The 23,989-nt window shown below is 33.9% G+C and overlaps 1 protein-coding gene across 21 annotated transcripts in view; it reads left to right on the forward strand.

Annotated features, from left to right (window-relative positions):
• Positions 1-23,989, forward strand: part of ZNF438 (zinc finger protein 438) — a 203,281-nt gene that overhangs the window by 22,069 nt on the left and 157,223 nt on the right. For 14 of the 21 annotated variants that reach the window (XM_079105836.1, XM_079105833.1, XM_079105813.1 and 11 more), the window contains one exon: positions 11,250-11,305. The exons of 5 other annotated variants lie outside the window; for them this stretch is intronic. The gene's annotated coding sequence lies outside the window, so the exon portion shown is untranslated. Of the gene's footprint in view, positions 1-11,249; positions 11,306-17,574; positions 17,674-23,989 lie in introns of all 21 variants that reach the window. 2 more of the 21 variants (XM_079105815.1, XM_079105830.1) reach the window with 1 other exon arrangement.

The raw sequence follows: 23,989 nt of genomic DNA on the forward strand, positions 1-23,989 counted from the left end.
ATGGGCCTCCACATTTTGTGTACTTTTAAGGATAGTTGCATTTATGTGAGTGGAATTAGGTCCTCAGGAGTATTTGAAATTTCACTGTCCCTTGATGCATGTAGCTGAAGAGATTTAGGGGGTATAGTACTTGATTTTTGGTTTACAAATGTGTTCCTCTTATCAGTAGTAAATTCCATAGTTTCTAATATTGTCAAGTATAAAAGGTAATTGATTTCTTTAATGTATTTGAGTATTGACCATCTACTCATGACCAACATAGAGAATTTCTTTAGAGAGGTCCTCATCTGTTAGGCAAGACAGATATATCTAGAGGCACTTCACATGGTACCATGAATGCCATCAGCATGTGATAAACAAAGGACAGTGGAAAGCAGAGGGGAGGGAGAAATACTTTTTTATTTTTTTTTTAACCAAAGGAGGCCAGTGAGATGCAAGATTCTTCTCTAGTGAGATGACTCTTCAGCAGGACTTCAGAAAATGGATAGAATTTCTGCCTGGAGGTAGAAAAAAAGGAAAAGCATGAATAGAAAGGCAGAAGCATAGAAGTACAGGATGTGTCAAGAAGCCACTGAAAGATTTTAGAGAGGGATATGACATGATCAAGTTTGTGCTTTTGAAAGAAAATTGAAGTCAATGTGGAAAACGATTGTAGCAAGAAGACATGAGAAAAGTGATTCTCAAACTCTTACTTTGTATTATGCACAGTTCTAGCCTTTAGCCTTATTGACCTCACCGTAGCTGTACATCAGTGTCTCTTCAAAGATTCTGAATAAGAACCAGTGGACTAAGGAATGAGATCAGCTAAGAGGCCATTGCAGTGTTTTTCTCTGTTTTGCTGTATAGACTTTGTGTCAGAGTTGATGTAAAGGGGTAGGGTAAAAAGGAATTATAGGCCAGTGTTTCTCAAATTTTTATTTGCATATGAATTGCCTGGGGAATTAAAAAGTAGGTTCTGATGCAGCAGATCTGGGGCAGGGCCTGAGATTCAGCATTTTTATAGGTTCCTAGAGATGCCAACAATCTTTGTCCATGGCACATGTTTAAGAAGCAAGAGTGAGATAACTTGGGTGTGAGGCTGCAATAACTAGGTGGTGCTGTCATCATTTGAAATGGGGAACACAGAGAAAAGAAAGGTTGGGGAGAATCCAAGGAATCTGAGTCTTTGTGGGACATTCAGGCCAACAATTATTGATAGCTGGAAATTTGGATATTAAGCATAAGGGAAAAAAGGGAATCAGTGTTTCATTGCTGGTGGTAAAAACTGAGAATCAGTGACATTACCTGCCACGAGGAGATGAAAATAATATTAGGAAATATATTTATTTCTGTTTGCTAGAATTTTAATGCTTCATTCAAGTGATTTTAAACCAGTAATAGGGAAGAAATTAGAGAGCTTCCTCCCTATGAATTAATTCTTGGGCTAAATTCAGGAATGGGGAAGGCTTCTTTGGAAAACAGCCTTTTCCTTGGAAATAACCATAGATGAAGTTAAATATTCCATAGATCAGTTTAAGAATGCATTGAAGTATCTTTTCTTATGAAAATTCATTCATTAAAAATATATATTAAGCACTAATATGCCAGGCATTCTTTTTTCTAAACTCTGGGTTAAAATAATAGCAAATACAATGAATCCCTGATAAAAGGGAGCTCATGGGGAGAGTGACAAAAGTAATTGTAATATAGCATGGTAAATACTCTGATAGGAAAGTGTAGGGTGATGTGAGATCACTCCATCAGTGGTACATGACTCAGTGGAAGACATAGGATGACCTTGTTGAGGCAGTAGCATTTAAACTGAGACCAGAGGCTGAGTGGAGTTGACCTACAAAAAGAGGAAAGATGGGCATGCAAGCAATGTCTTAGAGGGAAGAAGGGCCTGCAGGTTGGTAGAGTTCAGCATATCTGACCCATGGGGTTTGTGGGGTAAGTTTGATGAGAGATGATCTTGGAGAAGTGAACAGAGTCCATTTGGGCAGTGATCCCTGGGACTTGGGATGGGGGCAGAAAATGATGTAGAAGGAAAAACAATGATTCTACCTTATTGGAGTTCAAGCAATAATCTTATGCATATGGTTTTACAAAGCTTTTAAGAACTGACCTAATAATGGAATGGTTATATTGTTTCTGTAGGAAAAATGTTCTGGGCTTCAGTCTGTATTATAATTTAATTTTCAAAAAAATGTTTTTAACCATTTGGAAACTGCTTGGATAAGTGCATAACTAGTGCTTTTTGCTATTCATGCTAAAATGTGGTTATAGTGGTATTTTTAAATGTGGCTACAGTGTTAATTTTTTCATTCTCTGTTGTAAATCAAATGTATCATCCCACAGATACAGTTGAGTTCTTTTTTCTTGACCAAATTTAGAAAATATATGGAAATGAATATATAAATATTTATAAATAGTTTGGTTTTCAAAGTGTTCTTAACAAGTTAAGGGTTCCCTCTGTAAACTATATTATGGTATATGTTATATACCAATAAAGTATGAAAAATGAAGCTGACATGATAATCGTAATTAATAGAAAGTAAAGATTAGTATGGTTTCACTACTGAAGTTAAGTGGAATGCAGAAAGTAAACAATAAAAGGATAAAATGCCTAGCTTTTAAAAATATTTAACCATAAGCTCATCATTGTCAGTATCATCATCACCACCAGCTGTTGTTAGCACTAGAAATACTTGAATTTTTAATGCAGGAAGAAGCTGTTAAGGCAAGTACCTTTATAAAATAAGTTTATATAAGCTTTATTATTTAGACTGAAACTGAAACTCTCAAGTTCCAATGTCTGCAACATGCAAAGTTAATTTCATCCACAGCCATCTCAGAAAAAAGCATCTTTCTGTATTAGAATGCTTTCAGCTGACAAATATCAAAAGACCCAACTGAAAATGATTTCAGTAATAAGTACATTATATTATCGTATAAAACTAGAAAATCTGGTTTTATAGTTGTTTCATGTAGTCGCTAACTGCATCAGACTCTGGTTGTCTTTCCGTTATACAATCCTGGATGAGTTGCCTTTTGTCATCAGACTTCTCCCTTCCTGGTCTATAGATGGTAGCTTGAGCTCTCAGAATTTCACCTATATATCAAAGTAATCAAGGTTATAAGAAAAGAGGGTTTTCTTTTTTATCTTTTTTTTAGAGTGAAGTTGACTTTCTTAAGAAGCCTTCTAGAAGACTTGACCTCCCTAGCTGAAATTGCATCTCATATGCATCAGTTGCATCTCAGGGGCCTGCAAGTCCTGTTGAGCTGAGACTAGTCAAAATTCATGGCCCTCCACCCCTGCTAGTATGAACACAATCAGGATTCTGTTACTCTTAATTCCTCCCAAGGACAATTTATTTTGCCTGGGCTGTTAATCCTTTTCAATCTCTTGGAAGATCCTACTCTGTTAATCATTTCTTTTTTGCTTGTATTTTCAGTTTCTTCTCACTCTTTTTAAAATTTGTTTATTGGAATAAAAATCTAAAGATGCTATCTCCATTTTTCCCCTCCTGTTTTTTCCCTTAAATTCCTTGCAATTTGGATTCTGCTCTTCCCAATAAAAAGCCTCCTTTTCTGTCATTTTCAGTGACCGTCTGATTGCCTAATTCTCTGCCACTTTAATTTTTTTCATTGACTTTTTTCACTTTGTCTTTCTATTCTCTATTTCACTTGTTTGTGGTATATGCCTTATTATTTTCTTCCTTCTGTTTGCTTAGGGTTAATTTGTTCTTTTTTCAGGTTTTTCTCTTCTTAAGACAGAAGATTAAGTTATTGATTTAAACCATTCTTCTTTTTTAGTAGCTATTATTTTCCCTTGAATCACTGTTTTATTTAGCTATATCCTATACGTTTTGCTTTGTTGTGTTTTAGTTTTCATTTTTTGCAGGGTGTTTTCTCACTTCCTTTATGAATTTCTTCTTTAAAAAATTGGTTATTTAGGAGTATGTATGTTTTAGAGGTCTCATTCCATAGATGGCCAGCTAGGGCCTGAGGCAAGGCAGGACATTATAGCGAGCTCTGCCAACAAGGACAAAATATGAACCCCAAAGGCATACCCCCAAGGACCTACCTCCTCCAGTCCCACCCTATCTGTCTACCATTACCACCAAGTTAATTCCGACTAGGGGGTTAATGATTAAGTTAAACCTCTCATAATCCAATCATTCACCTCTAAACTTCCTTGCATTGTCTTACACATGAGCTTTTGGGGACACCTAATATCTAAACCATAATGGTGCATATATTTAAGATAAGGTAAAAATACTTCGCAAGTCTTACTGATACTGCAATTTTTACTTGAGACTATACTGTACTTAACTCTTCCATTTATCTCTCTTTTCCTCTGCACCAAGAATTCTGACTTTCAAGGACGTGATTGTAAAATTTAAAAATCTAATCATGCATTCATTTTTATTCCATATTATACAGGTAACAGTATAATATAGGATACTAATAGTATTGAGTGACAACACTGATACTATCAAAAATATTAAAATACATGTTTTTGTATATACTCTCACCATCTTACTAGTATTTGGGACTGGAGATATATATATATTTTTTATTGTAAACAAATGGGATACATGTTGCTTCTCTGTACATGGAGTAAAGGCATACCATTTGTGTAATCATAAATTTACATAGGGTAATGTTGTTTGATTCATTCTGCTATTTTTTTCCTTCCCCCCCCACGCCTCCCACCCCTCTTTTTCCTCTATACAGTCCTTCCTTCCTCCATTCTTGCCCCCCTCCCTAACCCTAACCCTAATAGTAACCCCTCCCACCCCCCATTATGTGTCATCATCCACTTATCAGCGAGATCATTTGTCCTTTGGTTTTTTGAGATTGGCTTATCTCACTTAGCATGATATTCTCCAATTTCATCCATTTGCCTGCAAATGCCATAATTTTATCATTCTTTATGGCTGAGTAAAATTCCATTTTATATATATATATATATATATATATATATATATATATATATATATATCACATCACAGTTTCCTTATCCATTCATAAATTGAAGGACATCTAGGTTGGTTCCACAATCTGGCTATTGTGAATTGAGCAGCTGTGAACATTGATGTGGCTGTATCTCTGTAGTATGCTGATTTTAAGTCCTTTGGGTATAGGCCAAGGAGTAGGATAGCTGGGTCAAATGGTGGTTCCATTCCAAGCTTTCTGAGGAATCTCCATACTGCATTCTAGAGTGGCTGCACTAATTTGCAACCCCACCAGCAATGTATGAGTGTACCTTTTTCCCCACATCCTCGCCAACACCTATTATTGCTTGTGTTCTTGATAATTGCCATTCTAATTGGGGTGAGATGGAATCTTAGTGTAGTTTTGATTTGCATTTCTCTTATTACTAGAGATGTTGAACATTTTTTCATATATCTGTTGATTGCTTGTACATCTTCTTCTGTGAAGTGTCTGTTCATATCCTTAGCCCATTTGTTGATTGGATTATTTGTATTCTTGGTGTAGAGTTTTTTGAGTTCTTTATAGATTCTGGAAGTTAGCGCTCTATCTGAAGTATGAGTGGCAAAGATTTTCTCCCACTCTGTAGGCTCTCTCTTCCCATTGTTGATAGTTTCCTTTGCTGAGAGAAAGCTTTTTAGTTTGAATCTATCCCAGTTATTGATTCTTGCTTTTATTTCTTGTGCTATGGGAGTCCTGTTGAGGAAGTCTGGTCCTAAGTGGACATGTTGAAGATCTGGACCTACTTTTTCTTCTATAATCTTGCAGGGTCTCTGGTCTGATTCCGAGGTCCTTAATCCATTTTGAGTTTAGTTTCGTGCATGGTGAGAGATATGGGTTTAGTTTCATTCTGTTGCATATGGATTTCCAATTCTCCCAGCACCATTTGTTGAAGAGGCTCTTTTCTCCATTGCATATTTTTGGCCCCTTTGTCTAGTATGAGAAAATTGTATTTATTTGGATTTGTGTCCATGACCTCTATTCTGTACCGTTGATTTACCTGTGTATTTTGGTACCAATACCATGCCGTTTTTGTTACTATTGCTTTGTAGTAGAGTTGAAGATCTGGTATTGCGATACCCCCTGCTCTGCTCTTTCTGCTGAGGATTGCTTTAGCTATTCTGGGTTTCTTATTCTTCCAGATGAATTTCATAATTGCTTGCTCTATTTCTGTAAGGTACATCATTGGGATTTTAATTGGAATTGCATTGCATCTGTATAGCACTTTAGGTAGTATGGCCATTTTGACAATATTAATTCTGCGTATCCAAGAACATGGGAGATCTTTCCATCTTCTAAGGTTTTCTTTAATTTCTTTCTTTAGTGTTCTGTAGTTCTCATTGTAGAGGTCTTTCACCTCTTTTGTGAGATTGATTCCCAAGTATTTTATTTTTTTCGAGGCTATTGTGAATGGGGTAGTTTTCCTAACTTCTCTTTCTGAAGATTTATCACTTATGTATAAAAATGCTTTGGATTTATGAGCATTGATCTTTATCCTGCTACTTTACTGAATTCACTTATGAATTCTAACAGTTTTCTGGTGGAATTTCCAGGTTCCTCTAAATATATAATCATGTCATCAGCAAACAGGGATAGTTTGAGTTCTTCTTTTCCAATTCGTATCCCTTTAATTTCTTTGGTTTGTCTAATTGCTCTGGCTAGAGTTTCAAGGACGATGTTGAATAGAAGTGGTGAAAGAGGACATCCCTGCCTTGTTCCAGTTTTTAGAGGGAATGCTTTCAGTTTTTCACCATTTAGAATGATACTGGCCATAGGCTTAGCGTAGATGGCCTTTACAATGTTAAGGAATGTTCCCTCTACCCCAATTTTCTCTAGTGTTTTGAGCATGAAGGGTGCTGTATTTTATCAAAGGCTTTTTCTGCATCTATTGAAATAATCATGTGATTCTTAACTTTTAGTCTGTCGATATGGTGAATGACATTTATTGATTTCGGACTGAACCAACCTTGCATCCCTTGGTATAAAACCCACTTGATTGTGGTGCACTATCTTTTTAATATATTTTTGGAGATTTTTCTGATCCTTTACTTCATTTAGCACCATTCTAAAGCACCTTCTCTTATCTGATTCCCTGCTGGAAAGAGGATACAAAGAGGAGTAAAATATATCCCTGTTCTCCAAAAGCTTAGGGTCAGTGTTGTTGGTTGTGATATCATTCTGGTATAGAAAAGTGTAACCATAGAATCTGAGGTTCTGTTTTTCTTTAGTAATAATGTTAATGATTTGATTGCATGCTTCCTAAAATGAAACCCTTTCTCTCACTGTCTCCTCCTATCAGGAATAACTTCCTTTTGGTGGAACTCCTTGATACTTATAACCTCTCTTTCTACTGTATTAGTCAGGTGTGATTTTTCAAAGAACCTCAACTAGTAAGGTGGATGAATGGATGGATGGATTGATGTGAGAGCAAGGGGGAAGGGAGAGAGAATGTACTTATTTTAAGGAACTGGCTCACACAATTGGGAGCTGGCAATTCTGAAATTTCTAGCAGGCCAGCAAACTAGAAACTCAGGCAAGATTCACATGTACAATAGTCTTGAGAAAGAGTTTCTTCAGGAAACATCAGTATTTTCTGATAAGGCTTCCCCTTGATTTAATAAATGCCCACCATTTATGAAGTGCAATCTGCTTTATTTAAAATCAGCTGAGTGTAAATGTTAATCATATCCACAGAGACTCTTCACGTAACAACAACTAAATTAGTGTTAGACTACACAGCTGGACACCATAACCTTAGAGGAGTGGACACATAAAATTAACCATCACACCTGGGTTGAACACTAAATTTGTTGTCCAAATTGAGATTTTTTTTTTTGAGAATAAGGAGTTATAAATAAATCCATATAACTATATACATAGAATATTATGCAGTTGTGATTTTATTGATGTCTTATCATTGCTGAACCTATAAAATAATCCTATTAAGAAAATTATTCTAAAACTACTAACATTTATCTGTGTTCATTAAACAAAAACTTTTCTGTTGAGTTTCTCAAAATTAAAAAGAACATGAATGGAATTCTCAGTGAATATTCATATATATTATTTAGTATCTTAGCCATAAAATTGGGTATTTATATGTTTCTAAAAAAATGATTTTAAAAATTTGGTTGTATTATTTTTAATTGCCTCATAAAACTGTGTTTTTCAAAGTTGTATTTTATGGTTGTTATATTTGAAAACATTGAAAAGTTTGAAAAATTCTGTTACTTTTTTTTTCCTACAGTTGCTATTCTCTGTGAATTATGATTTAAAAATTTTAGACTAGGATCTCAAATTATAAACACTAAGGTACCTGTTAATTTCAAAGCAAATTCTACTAAATTGAGATTATTCTGAAATTTTAAAGTTTCGAAATAGTTTAATATGTAAATATTGCAGCCCATATTATTTCACAGATATTGTCTTTTTTACACTATTTAGAATAATTCCAGTCAACAAAATTTTTAGAAGACAAAGCTTGTCACATAAGTTGTATCTATTTTATAGGTCTTGAAAAATTCACCAAATTTACATTCTACTAATTTTTACACATTCTTAGGTTTATTTCATTCTTCCATATATTATAAACTTGTCTAAGTGAAAAATAATGTTCTCTTTAAATACTACATATTGAATTAAAATATTTTTGTCTTAGTTTGGGCTGCTATTATAAAATACCATAAATTGGATGACTTAAATAACAAGCATTTATTTCTCATAGTTGTTGAGGGTGAGAAGTCTAAGACCAAGGTGATGGCAGATTCATTGTCTGACAAGGGTCTGCTTCCTGGTAGCAGAACTGGTTTGATCTTGTGTCCTTACGTGGCCCTTCCTTCATGTGTGCACTGAGAGAGGGAGGAAGGGAGAGACAAAGACCTTGTCTCATCATGAGGGTCCCAGTTACATGACCTAATCTAACCTTAGTCACCCCCTAAATGCCAGACCTCCAAATCCCATCACATTAGGTATTAAGACTTAAACATAAGAAATTATCAGGGGAACACATATTTTTAATCCATAGCTATTTCCAACTGACTTTGAACAAAATGAAAGCAAGAGTTAGAAATTGTTTGAAAATCGTCAGTGCTATTGATTTTGCCAAGTGGATCTTAAAAGATTCAAAGAATTCTAAGGTCACAAAAAGAAAATGTGTATTACTTTGATGAGTATTTTTAAAATTTGACATCATCTTTGCTACAAAAATATTGTAATTCACTTTCTTTATGTGTCTATTTTCATAAAACTTGATAGATTATCATAGTTTCTGTGGATGGAATTGTGAAATTGCTTCCATTCTTATTGATAGTGCTATATTAGAGTTTATATGGGCACAGTTATGAATTTTATGTGAACTACAACCCAAGTCCAAGTTTGTTTCTGTTCCATAATTATTTTTATTTTAGTGAAAATGTTGATTTTACTAGGATGCTATCTATGCTTCACCAAAATGTGAAGTTGTATTATCACTATAAAAATAGAATTATAGAGTTGGTTCTTATTCACAGATTTTATTTTTGTGAACGTTTTTATTCTTGTAAATTTAATTATAACTTCAAAATCAATACTCATGGGTCTGAATTCTACTGCAAAAAAAAGAGTATTGATAAAATTTGGATTGCTAAACACATTTTTAGCTGAACAATTATATTCTGTATTCTTTCAGCTCTGATACTGTAAATATGTGCCCTTTATGTGGTCTATGCTGGGTTTTTTTGGTGTGTGTGTGTATGTGTGTGCTTCTTGTTAGTGATTTTGGTGTTTAAAATTTTAACTATCAAATATAGAATTGAAGTGCTGTGTAGTGTTTCTAAGTGCAAGAAAGCTGTGATGTACCTACAGATAAAATGTTTTAGAAAGCTTCATTCAGTGCTGTTAACTGTGAGTTATTAGTGAATCAACAATATATGTTAAATAAGATATGTGGAAACATACGTAAAACCAAGGGTATGATTTGATCAGTTGATGAAAATATGACCAGAGACTGTCAGCCTAACCTTGTATCTCTTAGGAGCAATTGTTTGGTATTCACTAATTCAGTGTTCATAGTAAACATTATAAAACTTAACTATTTTGAATAATGAGAACCAACTGTAATTTATCTTTATTGTTGAACATTTTAACTGAATTGAAATAGCCATTATAGCAATATCAGTTGTTTCATGTTCTATAGGATGAACATCCAAAAGCTTTACTTTGATTTCACAAATTAGATGGAGCAAATTAGATGGATTGCTTAATGGCAATTAAGCCATTATTGTAATTAATTGTTTTTTCTATTTGACACTGATAGAAAGCTGAAATCATTGAACTGTGAATTTATGTTAATAGAGTCAACAAAGTTACATTTATAACCTTGACTATGTAAAACAATTTTGAATCGGAACTGAGATTTTTTTTTTTTAAGAAGTGATTTGATCTAAATGAAAAGTCATGCTTTATAGAGTAACATATAAAACACTTCCTCTACCTGCTTTTATTTTATTGTGTGTTTGACCAAATTATAAGCAGGGGAAGCAGCATTAGGTATTTCTTCTGGGTAGTCTCTTTGAGAGTGAGGTGTTAGTTACAATACTTATAAGAGGTAGGTTCTGCTAAGTGTCTTTCAGATTTAAATACATGTTAAATTGATAAATGGCTTCACTGCCTGTGCGTCTCATACATGACTCTATGAGCTTATGCCAGAGCCTGAGTGAAAATTACAATTATGTCCCAGTTTATTTCAGTGCTCCCATAGAAACATCACTGGAGAATGAAAAATCTAGGACATATGATAAATTGGAACCCTGAGACTGTGGGCATAAATTGGGATTGTCTTGGGGAAACTGACACACATGGACACGTCATCTTTCAAAAACATCTCCTAATACCAAATTCTTGATTATTGCTTTCCCATCAAAAAGGCTATTCCCTCAATATGATTCACTTGTTTGTGACTGTTTAGTAATTTCCATAGCATTATGCTCTCAAAAAAGAATGTGAAGCACTCTTCTTAGTCAGTTTTATTCATTGTGTCATTTCTTTTATTTCTGGAACATTTTCTATTCATCTTAAAACTTTTATTAAATTTTGCATGCTTTCACTTTTAAAGATAATAATAGTAATAAACCATGCAATTATTTCCCCTGAAATTAGTTCTTTTGTTATCTTAATACAAATATACAGTAATTAAAAATGAAAGTTGAAAATGAAAGGAAAGTAATTTTTATACATATTTGATAAAACTGGATTATCTGAATATGATTATAATACTACTTTATATTTTATTACAGAATTAATTGAAAAGATTTACTCTATATCTTATGACTACAAGAGCTTTGGGAAATAGGTAAGTGACAAGGCTCTTTTGAAGAGCTATTTCTGGAACATTAAGTTATTTGATCTCATAGGTTCTTGGCAAATAGGCAATGGGTCATATCTTAGCCATTTACTTCTTTTTCTCTTAATACATAGTAGAAATATAATGTTTACACAACTCTTCATGTAACTTTAATACCCAATAATCATACTTTCCAGGGAATTTCAGGTTTATTTTCTACAGTAACCATAATAAGAATATCATTAATAAGACATGGAAGTGTAGCATGTACCAAAAGTTATTGCATTTTTAAAAAAATCATTAAGTGCAGTGGGGTAACTTGGATTGCACCTAGACACTGAAAAAAGATGTTAATGGAAAAACAGGTAAAATCTAGTTTAATTCAAAATAATGAATCAATTTTAATTTCTTAGTTTTGACAAATGTTGTCTTGATTTTGTAAGATGATAACTTTTGGGGAAACTGGGTGAAGGGTATACAGAAACTCTGTACTATGTTTGTAGATCTGTTTTGTAAATCTAAACTTATTCCAAAATAAGCTTAAGGCAAAAAAGCCAAAGTTTATTGATTTGAGAATTATAATTTGGAAATAGATTTTTATGTGTAATGGTCTGGAAAAAATCAAAATTATGCATTACCTTTACAAATCCAGACTCCATGAAATAGAGATGTAGGGAAATTAATATGGTCATAGAAAGTGTGGGACTTCATTTTTGAACATTGGCGTGCTTTTCATGAACTTGTCCTAGTACTTAGTTTTATACTTTCTCTTTGAGTCCTTTAATGCATTTGTGTTTTCTTTGATCATTTTCTATAGCACTTTCTTTTCATACAAGCAAGGTGCTTTAAATGGGTCCCAGTGTACTGCCACCCCCCACACCTTTGTTAGTATATTAGAGACAAAATGTCACTGATATGACTCAGTGGTTTAGAATTGAGACCTTGTTAAGTATAGTTTTGTTCAGCTATACCTACTTGAGCTTTTAGGTCAAGTGCTAGACATGGTTGACCTATTGTTAATGAGTATGAATAAAGATGAACATAACTTAAATAGCCTTTCTGTAATTGAGCTAAAATAATTTAGAATTGATTGCTACCAGAAAATAGAAATTCCCAGTTTCCAAAATGGACTCTAGCATGATAACTCTTAAATTTCTATAAATATTAAAAGACTATAAGAAGGGAACCCTGTAGTTCGCTGAAACCGTTATGTAACTTCTCATTAATAAAATAGCCATGCTAGTTTTTTGAATGGTTTCCTGCTTCTGTTGACAACTTTAGTAATTTTACTTAAAATTCATAAAGGGAAATAGAAATATATTACAATTAAAGGATGTAGACAATTAAAACAATAGGCCCAAGCCTGAATGTCTATTATAGAATAATTGTCAGACTTGGAGATTTCTGTTTTGCTTGATAATCTTTATACAGAATTGGTATTATTAATCTTATGTTAATAGAATTTACAACTCTGCTTCATTGTTGAATAGCATTATTATTCCCACTCTTTGGAAAAAAAGCATATTTTTTTCAGACTAAGTTTAAAATCCATTGATCATATAATATTTCACACAAACAAAACAAATGAAACTTTTATTATTCTGTACTAGTAAGAGCATTAAAAGTTCTGTTTTTAAGGACATGCTTACCATTTAGTTGGTTGTCATTTTGTGACCATAAAAGTGTGAGTAAAAGAGAATAGCTAATATATATTGTGCACTTCTTATGAACCAGGCTCTTTACTTCTATTTAATCTTCATTGTACCTACAAGATAGGTTGAAATTCCCATTATAAATTAGACTGGGAGAGTAACAGGTATCTCCATGCTATTCCAGAGACTTTGGGGCAGAAAGAACAAGATTCCCACAATTTGGGTCACATTTTTAACAGCTTCCAGGAAATGCTGACACATCTTCATGGACATATAGTAAACTTCAGATTACTTTCACTTTTTCTGGGAAAGAGTTCTAGATCATACTGGGTGACCTAGAGCAGATTCTTCTGGGCATACTAGCCTACATTAGTTATCCTGTTCCTTGTTCTAGCCTTGCTAGGGCATTCTACAGAACCCTAACATGCTGACTGTTTTCTGTTACCTGATTAATTGTAGAATACTAACTTATTGTGTGTCCTACCTTTGGTAAGTTAGGTAACTAGAAGTTCTTAGTTGTCATGGAACTTGGATCCAGAAACCCAGAGGCCAAGGATGGAGTGGTTGTGTATCTGACAGGTGAAATTCAGCTTTCCAGACTCAGTCAATTCATTAGGAGTTAGAAATGGAGTTGGCTTCTGTCATTCCTCTTTTCAGATCACCTCAGTGACTACTCACCACACACAAGATAAAACCTCAAGACTCATGTTTCTCTTACTTCTGTCTTGGTTACTCTGCTTTCACACTTGTGTCCTTGTTATTCCTTGGATACTCCAAGTCTCTTTATAATTGGCTTATTTCACTGACTTTCCTATGCCAAACCCTCACTCCAGTAAGTTCAGCCTCTAACTTGGTACCAGTAGTGAATTTTTTTTTTTTTTTTTTTTTTTTTTTTTTTTTTTTTTTGGTACTGGGGATTTTGAACCCAGGGGGACTTAACCACTGAGCCACATCCCCACCTCTTTTTAATATTTTATTTAGAAACAGGGTCTCACTAAGTTGTTGAGACTGGCTTTGAACTCACCATCCTCCTGCCTCAGCGTCCCAAGCCACTGGGATTATAGGCTTGCGCCACCATGCTAGTGGAGATAAACTTAAGAGAGAAGAGTTCACATTTAGAATTGTCTAGCACATGTAGTAGTAGAGGTCTCACTAGAAATTTTATAGTTTCTGTCATTTGAATTGCTTTCACGTATAACAGGGAGTGGAATTTTAAAACCATAGAAAGACATAGCAAGAACCAAGAGGAAAAAAGTTTCAGAGAGATTTCTACTCAATTTAAGTAGCACTATAGTGAATAACTTGGCAACAGTTACATCTGCATGAAAACAGCTTGAGCTACTTCATAAGAAGGTGACTTCTCTATCCCTGACAGTGTATAATGGAGGCTGATCATCCTCTTGCAGAGATGTCATTGAGGAAATATGTGCTGAGTACAGTGGGAGAGTTCATTTCTAAGGTCTTCCCAAGTCAGAGATTTTATCAATTTTTAGAATCCTCTTATTTTCAGAAGCCATTCTTCTCATAGTCTTCAGGTTCTTCCTCCCATATTTGTATTGAGAAACTTTCTCCATTAAAGTATTCATCACTTTTAGGTTACAGTTGTCAGTAGTTGAAAGAAAAAAGAGCTGCTTTCAAGATTGATTTCTAGTCCAATTGGCCAAGTACTCTTCCAAAAATTTTTCTTTGGGACTATTTCACTATATTTTGATTGACCTTTTGTCTAATTTAGTTATTAAGCAAATTTCCCCAAGTCTGAGAATAAAAGAATGTGCTGCTTGGAAATAGCCTTTGGTTATAGTTTGCTAGAAATGGAAAATGCACCTCATCCCTACCATTATACTGGAAATGCCTTGAGAAGTAGCAAGGCATTTTGAGTGTTTTGAGTGACAGGCACCTGCTTCCCTTCTCAGCAAAGAGGTGAAAATATGATTTAAGTCATGGAGAATTTTAAGTTGCAGGCATTTTTAGTTAGACCTGAGAAAGGTAATGGCCTGCTATGCAAATTCAGATTTCTTACAGCTGCTGAACTGTGGTACTTGGAATTAATGATTCAGGAAAGAATGATTTTCAGGGTCTTACAGTACTGAATATTTGATCAATTCTGGAAGCTAGCGCCTCAGGTGATAGGATGACATTTAAAAATTGTCTCTGGCCTGACACAACTTCCTTTAGTGGTTAAGCCTCCTGACCCCTTCCCCATCAAGGTATGCCTTGGCACACCATATAAAAGTACTGTTCTGATGAGTACACTGTTTCTGACTCTCCAAGAAAGGCCTGAACTCCTTAATTTACCTGAATCTCTCCCTGTATCTGTATCTTCTCTGAGTTTCTGACTTTGCTACTTCTTTTCCATTACAGCTCTCACTCTCTCTCTCTCTCTCTCTGTACTTTAGTTTCAGCTCTTGATTTCTTCCTGACAATTTTCTTGACTTCACCCAAACAAAACATTACTCCAACTCAACACATATAGTTTGAATTATGTCCTATATTGATATTTTTGTCTTGAATTGAGCCAGGATCCTCCTAGGAGGAGAGGGAGAGTTTATAAAGATAATATGAGCATTGCACGTGTGTCATCGTTGTTGATCTTCTGCTCCAATGGAAATTGAGTTTAATTTTTCACTTGGTCTTAGCAAAAAGCTAAAATATCTGCCCATCTCTTAAAACCAGTAATAAAACAATAAATGAAGAAAGAAAAAGAAATTCTTAAATGTGGTACACATCTCTCTGTCCCATCCAGCTCCTTGGTACAGATCTAAGCAGGGATGAAATGAAAGAGATTTTAAACTGCATACAGTTATGTTCATAAATTCAGATCTTTTCATTTATTTATTTTTGGGGGGTAACAGGAATTGAACTCATGGGCACTCGACCACTGGGCCATATCCCCAGCCTAATGATAAATATGCAGATGATGAAATTAATGGATAAATATATTAAAGCAGCTATTGCATATATGACCCTTATACATAAACATAATGAAGAATGAAATGGAAGATATAAAAAAGGAAACAATGGAACATCTAAAAATAAAAAATAAATAAAATATTTATTAACAGGGATTCTCTTTTTTTAAGAGATCTGTGAACTTAAGAACATATCAAAATTTTAGGTGCCATGAAGCAAAGAAAGAAAAAGGATTTAAAAAGATAGAGGCTCTGTCACCTGCAGAATGACAAACAAGGTCTGATATATAGTCTATTATAATAGAATTGGAATGATGAGGTTAATATTGAAGCAAACATTAGAACAAGTATTCCCAGGGTTAAAGAGGGTAATTTTATAATAATAAATGGGTCAATTAATCAAGAATAATTATAAAGTTTAAATGTAACCAATACTACAATATATATTGGCAAAATTTGTGAAGCAGAAACTGATAGAAACTAAAAGACATTGACAAATCCTCAGTTATAGTTGTAGAGTTATTTAACATTTTATGTACATTTTTAACTTATGAATTCTGTGAAACATTTGAAGCAGAAAATAGAGGAAGGAGGAACACTTCTCACCTCATTTTAGGCCAACATTTTGATAATCCTATAACCAGATAAAAGTATGAAAAGAGAACAAAGAATACAAATAAAAAATTGGTTAATAAAATAAACCATTAGAAAATCAAATCCATCAATATATAGAAAGTGGGTTTATTACAGGGATGCAGAGTTGCTTTAACATTGAAATTCACCAGCATAATTTATTACTTTAACAACAAAAAAGGAAAAGAACATATGATCCTGTTAATAGTTATAGAGAAATCTCTGGACTAAATTCAGTAGTCATTCATGATAAAAACTATAAGGAGGGGGGCTGGGGATATAGCTCAGTTGGTAGAGTGTTTGCCTCACATGCACAAAGCCCTAGATTCAATTCCCAGCACCATAAACAAAACAAAACAAAACAAACAAACGAACAACAACAACAACAAAAACTATCAGGAGACTAGAAATAGAGCAGAACTTTCTCACGAAAAACATATACATCAAATTTCTAGCCAAAATCTCATTTAATGTGAAGAAAAAAACCAAATAGGCCTACTCTTCATGTGTTCATCTATTTTTGTAATGGAGGCCCAAACTAGTTTAGTAAGGCAATAAAAAGAAGCAGGTGGCATATAGATTGACAAGGAATAAGTAAAATGTTCTTTATTTGTAGATGACATAGTCATGTACAAAAAAAATGCTGAGAAATCTCCAAAAGCCATTAGAACTTATATTTGAATTTAACAAAATTGCAGGACACAAAGTATATATACAAAATTAGGTATACATACATGTACTTCATAGTGAACAATTGGAAATCAGATTTATAATTTATATGGAAATATGAAGACTCTAGAAAAGTTAGCAAAAAGAAAAATTACAGTATTGGAGAACATTTACTACCTAATTTGAAGATTTTCTTTGAATCTATAGTGATCAAGGCAGTATTATCCTAAGTGTAGATATATAGATCAGTGGAATAGAGAAACTAGAAATAGACCCAGGTATAAATGGTCCATTGATATTTGAAAGTCATACCAAGGAAATCCAATGAGGAAAAAGTATTCTTTTCAATAAATAGTACTGTAATGCCTGGATATCCATATGGAAAGATTAACTCAGTCCTTACTTCCATACACAGAAATAACTTGAAAGAAATCATGGACCTAAATATAAAAGATTATAACTATAAAACTTGAAGAAGAAATCACAGAAGAAAATGTTCACAAACTTGGAATAGGTAAGGATTTGTAAAGATGAAAAAGCATGAACTATAAAAGATTATAAATTGATAAATGTGATTCCATCAAAATTTAAAAGATAATTATTCAAAGAATGTTGTTACGAAACTATAAAGACAATCGTTTGCATTTCGTAATACATGTACTTGACAAATGCCCTATGACCAGAACACATAAAAAACTCTTATAGCTTATTAATAAGGCACTCTTTTTTAAAGAATAGGTGGAAGAGAATTATAAATAGCCAGTATAGTGCAGGAAAAGGTGTTTAACATCATTAGATATCAGCAAGATACAAATCAGTACAATAATAAGGTAATGCTGGATACTCACTAGAATAGCTAAAATTAAAAATTTTAAAAGCATTACTAGGGACTGGGATGTAGACCAATCAGAACTTTCACATATTGACAGTGGAAATGTAACATGTTAAAACCATTTTGGAAAACAGTGTAGTAGTTTCTTATATTACCATAAGACCCAACAATTCTACTCTTAAGTATTTACCTAAGAAAAATGAAAAGATATGTTCACATACAGACTTGTGCATAATGCTTGTATAGGTAGATATCTCTTATCAGAAATTCATGGGACTAGAAGTATTTCAAAATTTTTTTAAGTTGGAATATTTTCATAGACTTTACCAGTTGAGCATCACTAATCTAAAAATCCAGAATCTGAAATGCTCCAAAATCTAAGACTTTTTGAGCATCATATTGACATTCAACAAATTTTGGAGCATGTCAGATTTTAGAATTTTGGATTATGGATACTCAACTTATAGCAGCTTTATTTAATAGTTCCAGACTGGAAACAGATCTCCATCAAGTAATGAAGGATCAAACATTGTGGTATATTCATGCAGTGGAATACTATTCAATAGAAAAGGGGGTAAAGTTCTGATATGCACAAATAATATACATGTGTCTCAGATACATGATGCTAATAGGCCAGACACACAAGAATACAAACTGTATGATTCCATTTACTGCTCATATGAGTACATCAGAAATGCTAGAAAAGACATTTAATCTATGGTGACAAATGTAAACAGGTTGCCTACAGCTTAGGATGGATTGTGATGAACCTATATACAGTATAAGGGAAATTTTTGGGATGATATGTGAGTTCTTTATCATTATTATGGCAGCAATTATATGAATGTATAAATTTGTCTAAACCCATTGAAAAGTATTCTTAATAATATATATATATGTGTGTATGGTTTACCTTCCTATCTATGAATTGTACCCTAGTAACATTGTCTTTTAAAAAAATCTCATTTCTCAAATTTCAAAAGTTATTTTGCTAGCAGAAGATTAACTTCTGTCTGATGTTAGAAGACATTATAAGGACTGAGACTTAGTTGACCTGAAAAATCCATTTGAATAGATCAGTGTGAATATAAATTATGCATGAATTAAATATCTTTAAACAAGGAGAAAGTTGATGAATTCTCTCCACATACTTTCTAGCCTATGATTCAGTGTATAGGAATGGGACCCAGACATCCTAAGAATGCACTGGTGTTCTTTTCTGTTTTTTTAGTTTGATATTTGGTAGTACCATTGGCACTGAGAAGCATCCATCTAATGTGAAATAATTGCAGATAATCTGTTCTTGATTTTATTTTTCTTTTCCTGATTAATGAGTTGAATTTTATTTCATTTTTAAGCTTGAAAGCATGCGTGGAAGATGCACCAGTGTTTTGTAGAATCTATTTTTTCTTTTAGAAACAGAATCCCTAGATTTTAGCATATTGTATAGCTACCCATCTAGACCCTGTGCTTCTCAGCTTCTCTTGAAGCAGGGGTGGATGTGTCACTAATAAGAAGTGAATGGTCATCATCCGCTTATCAGCGAGATCATTTGTCCTTTGGTTTTTTGAGATTGGCTTATCTCACTTAGCATGATATTCTCCAACTCCATCCATTTGCCTGCAAATGCCATAATTTTATCATTCTTTATGGCTGAGTAATATTCCATTGTATATATATACCACCGTTTCCTTATCCATTTATCAATTGAAGGACATCTAGGTTGGTTCCACAATCTGGCTATTGTGAATTGAGCAGCTATGAACATTGATGTGGCTGTATCTCTGTAGTATGCTGATTTTAAGTCCTTTGGGTATAGGCCAAGGAGTGGGATAGCTGGGTCAAATGGTGGTTCCATTCCAAGCTTTCTGAGGAATCTCCATACTGCTTTCCAGAGTGGCTGCACTAATTTGCAACCCCACCAGCAATGTATGAGTGTACCTTTTTCCCCACATCCTCGCCAACACCTATTGTTGCTTGTGTTCTTGATAATCGCATTCTAATTGGGATGAGACGGAATCTTAATGGGGGGTGGGAGGGGTTAGTGTTAGGGTTAGGGAGGGGGCAAGAATGGAGGAAGGAAGGACTTTATAGAGGGAAAAGAGGGGTGGGAGGGGTGGAGAGGAAGGGAAAAAATAGCAGAATGAATCAAACAACATTGCCCTATGTAAATTTATGATTACACAAATGGTATGCCTTTACTCCATGTACAGAAAAACAACATGTATCCCATTTGTTTACAATAAAAAAAAAAAAAAAGGAAGTGAATGGTAACGTGAGTAGGGTCACTTCCTTAAACACATGCAGCCTTCTTCCCCCCCCCCACCCCACCCCTACTGGCTGGGATGTTACACCTGTTACAATAGCCACCTTAGGTACAGAGTTGAAAACCACATGGAGGATAGCAGAGCCAGCATGGATTCCTAAGTGATCTTGTGAAACGCAACTTTCCCTGGCACCCTTTGTTGTTACACAAAAATGAAAAATACCTGTCTTGAGCTATTGTACTTTTTATTCTTCTTGTGTGGCAGAAAGTTCATATGTTAATAAAAAATGGAAAGCATTTAAAATTTTAAAGTTTTTCTCTCTGTACAAGGAATATATATTTTAGTTAAGATAATTTTCAAAGTGGAATATGATTATATACCAAGAGTTTCGTTTTGATCCAGTAGTTATTTAGGAGCATGTTTCTCAAATTAGCAAGTTACAATTAAACTTTTGATACTAGTTATTAATAAATTGATATTAAATATCTTATAATTTTTATGGTTGTCCTTATGGACTATTTTACAGCCAGTTTTGGTCAAGTTACACAGATATTTTTAAAGTTGTATTTTTAAGAAGCTAAATATGTTGTTCAACTTTTCTCTATTTTTTTTGTCAGAGCAAAGGTTTAAAGTTATTAATCAGTAATTTATTCCATTAAATTTTTTATATTTGTCAGTTTTTGGTTTAATGTGTATTGTACTGTTATTTATTGCCAGTGTCTCAATTGAGGATTATACCTTTTATCTGAATAAGGTAACTTTCTTTCTGATTTGTAATTTGTGCTTTGGGTTTGTTTCAGTTGATATTGATAGTGCCACCTTTGTTTTTATTTCCCTTTAAATCTTTGTACTTGTGCTTATATTTGCCTTTTCTTTTTCATTTCTTTTTGGTGTGTTTCTTAAAAGTGTAGCATAGTTGAATTTCATTTTTATAACCTACTGAGAACCTTTCTTTTTTAACAGATATTCAACATATTTGTATATTTTGTCAAAATTGATCCCATTGGTTTTATTTCATTGATCTTGTTTTAAGTTCTTCCTCATTTCCATCGTATTTTGAGTTTTTTTGCTGTTTGATATAAAGTTTTCTTTTTTGTTTAATTTAGTTTTGAGTTTTTAAATGTATCCTGCTTTAAAATCTGCTAGGTATTATTTTTAAAAATGTTTTTAAACTTTAAGTCTGTATAATACCTATAGTTCATGTTAGATCAGGAATCAGATGGTATCTCTTGATGTTCCTGGTCTAATGAGCAGATTTAAGTTTTACCTATCTGCTTCTCAGTTTTCATTAATATGATGTGAGGTTTTATCTCAGATTATTACTAAATTGCTATTTAAATAATTTATAATATTTTCATTAGCTTTTATATGGGCATAAAGATTATGAAAACCTTAAGATTGTCACAACCTTAAATAAATTGCCACTTTTTCCAGTTATATATCAAAATGAGCCTTAAAAAAGTCATTAAAAATGTACTCTTTTTAGTATTCCTCATTATTTTCTTGATGTATTCCCATTTATCTTCAAAAGATAACTATTTTCCTTTCCCTGTTGCTCACTTCCAGGTCATTTCTTTGCTCATTAGACCAGGAGGAAGAAGTAGAAAAAGTCAGATTTTAAATTAAAATCTCAAATTTTGCATTTAATATTTTCTATAGCAAAGTATAAGACCTAGAATATATTTGGGGTTATTGTATTAATGGATTTTGGGGTAGTGGATTTTATGGGAAACATTTCCAGTTTAATTTAGTGAACTTGTAAGCTTGTTTTTTAAGATATGCCTGTCAATTGCTGTATCAGGTTACAACAGGGCCTGACATTCTTAATATTTGTTCAGGATAGAAGCTGTCCTCTGGTGCTTTGAGCCTCTGATAGACTGTTATGTCATGTGATCTCTGAAAGTGGGCATCAGCTTCATCCTCTCTTTATAATAAGGGTGCCTGAATGGGACTTGCCCAATTTTTTCAGAACTTGCTTGAGGACCATTTAGGGGAACAGGGTCTTAGTGAACATGCAGGCTTTTTTTGTAAACAGTGGGGAAGAAGTCAATAGTAGTTGCTAGGGGTAATATCTTTAAGAACAGGTAATATCCTGTTGCTAAGTTATTTTTAGAGATGGAAGTCTTGTTTTTCTCAAAAAAATTTTAACAGGTAATTAATTATGTACTACCAAGATGCAGGGAGTGAGGCGGAGTAGAGAACAAGCCTCTCCAGGTTTCCCTGGTTGGAGTGAGGTGTTTGGCAAGAGATTCATTTTGGCTGTGGTATTTTGAAAAAACTTGCCTACAGTGGTAGGAAGACCTTTATTCTAACTTTGGTTCTGTTTTTCTTTGTGACCATGGCATGCCATTCAGCTTTTCTGGATCTCAGGCTGGATCTATTAAATGAAGAATGTGACTCTCTAAGATTCTTTCTAACTTAAAAATTCAGTGACTGACCAGGGCAAATAGCAAAGAGGTTTCCACTTGACAGCTTTTTTATTTTTAATTTCATTAAGCAAAAGAGTCAGCTTAATTTCATCTTATAAAGTCAGGAGGAATGAATCATTTCTCTTTGTACTGTGAATAAAGAGAATGAGAAGGGATCATATGTGACTCCTATGTATATGTTCTGACCTAATATTAGGTAAGTGATATGCTGATAGTTTCAATTGTAACACCTGGAAGTAGTCTGGTACTAGAATGACTCAGAAGAATGTTAACTCACCATTTTTTCCCTGAGAAAACTGAGAAAGATATTTCTTTAGATTACCAGAAGGTTGCCACGTTTTCCACTGGGATATGGGTCTATCTCTAGATTGAGGATATTGGGAGGTGAGCTCCCTGTGTAGTCACATTGAACATTTTTTCTTTGATGTTCTCCTGCCTGGTGAAAAGGCTTCTCACATTGAAGTCATGTTTCACAAGAAGAGCAATGGTATGCTGCCTGAGATTATTTCTTGTCATAAGTTGAACTGAGCATAGTCACGTGGGGTAGGCAGAAAGAGTTTTCAAAAATGAACATGTCACAGTTGTGAAAGAGCTGGGAAACAGTGCTGACTGAGAAAAATCAGTACAGCAGGCCAAGGGTGACTCTCTGAAAAAAGGCTTTGTTCTGGCCAAGTTCTGGAGGGAAAGCCACCAATAGAAGCCTGTTAGGAGCAGCACAGAAAAGGCTATGCAGCTGGCATTGGTTGCTTCTCTTCTCTGTAGTCATCACATTGAAGACTAAAAGGTGGTTGGAAGATTTTATTTCTCTATCAAGAGCTTCTGGGGGGAAAAAATTCAGAAATGTGTTTTATTTTAGTAAATAAAAACAAGTTACAAATAAATGAAAATAAAATTCAAAATAAATTAGAAACTTGGATAAAAACATGTTTGATAGGCTTGTAAGTGCCTGCACACATTTGGGAGGACCTGCTAGGGTGCAGATATGAACATTCAATAGCTTCTGTCCTCAGGAACTTAACTCGAGTGAGGGAGACATATAGAGCAAGTATTTCTTTTGTTTCATTCACTTTTTGTAGAGCATCTACTTTATGTAAGACACTGTACTAGATGAAGGGACTGCAAGGTAAGATAGAGAAAAGTTCGAATTGTCAAGGCATTTATAGTCCAGAGGGAGATGAGTAAACAAACATGTAACTGGAGCACCGGGGTACATGGAGGCGTGTGGGAGAGAATAAATGGAACACGTGGGAAAGAATCATGCAGGTGACTTCAAATGTTTTTGTTGAACTCATCAGCCTCAAG

This window comes from Sciurus vulgaris, assembly GCF_902686455.1.
Source record: "Sciurus vulgaris genome assembly, chromosome: 12".
In the NCBI taxonomy this organism is placed as follows: domain Eukaryota; kingdom Metazoa; phylum Chordata; class Mammalia; order Rodentia; family Sciuridae; genus Sciurus; species Sciurus vulgaris.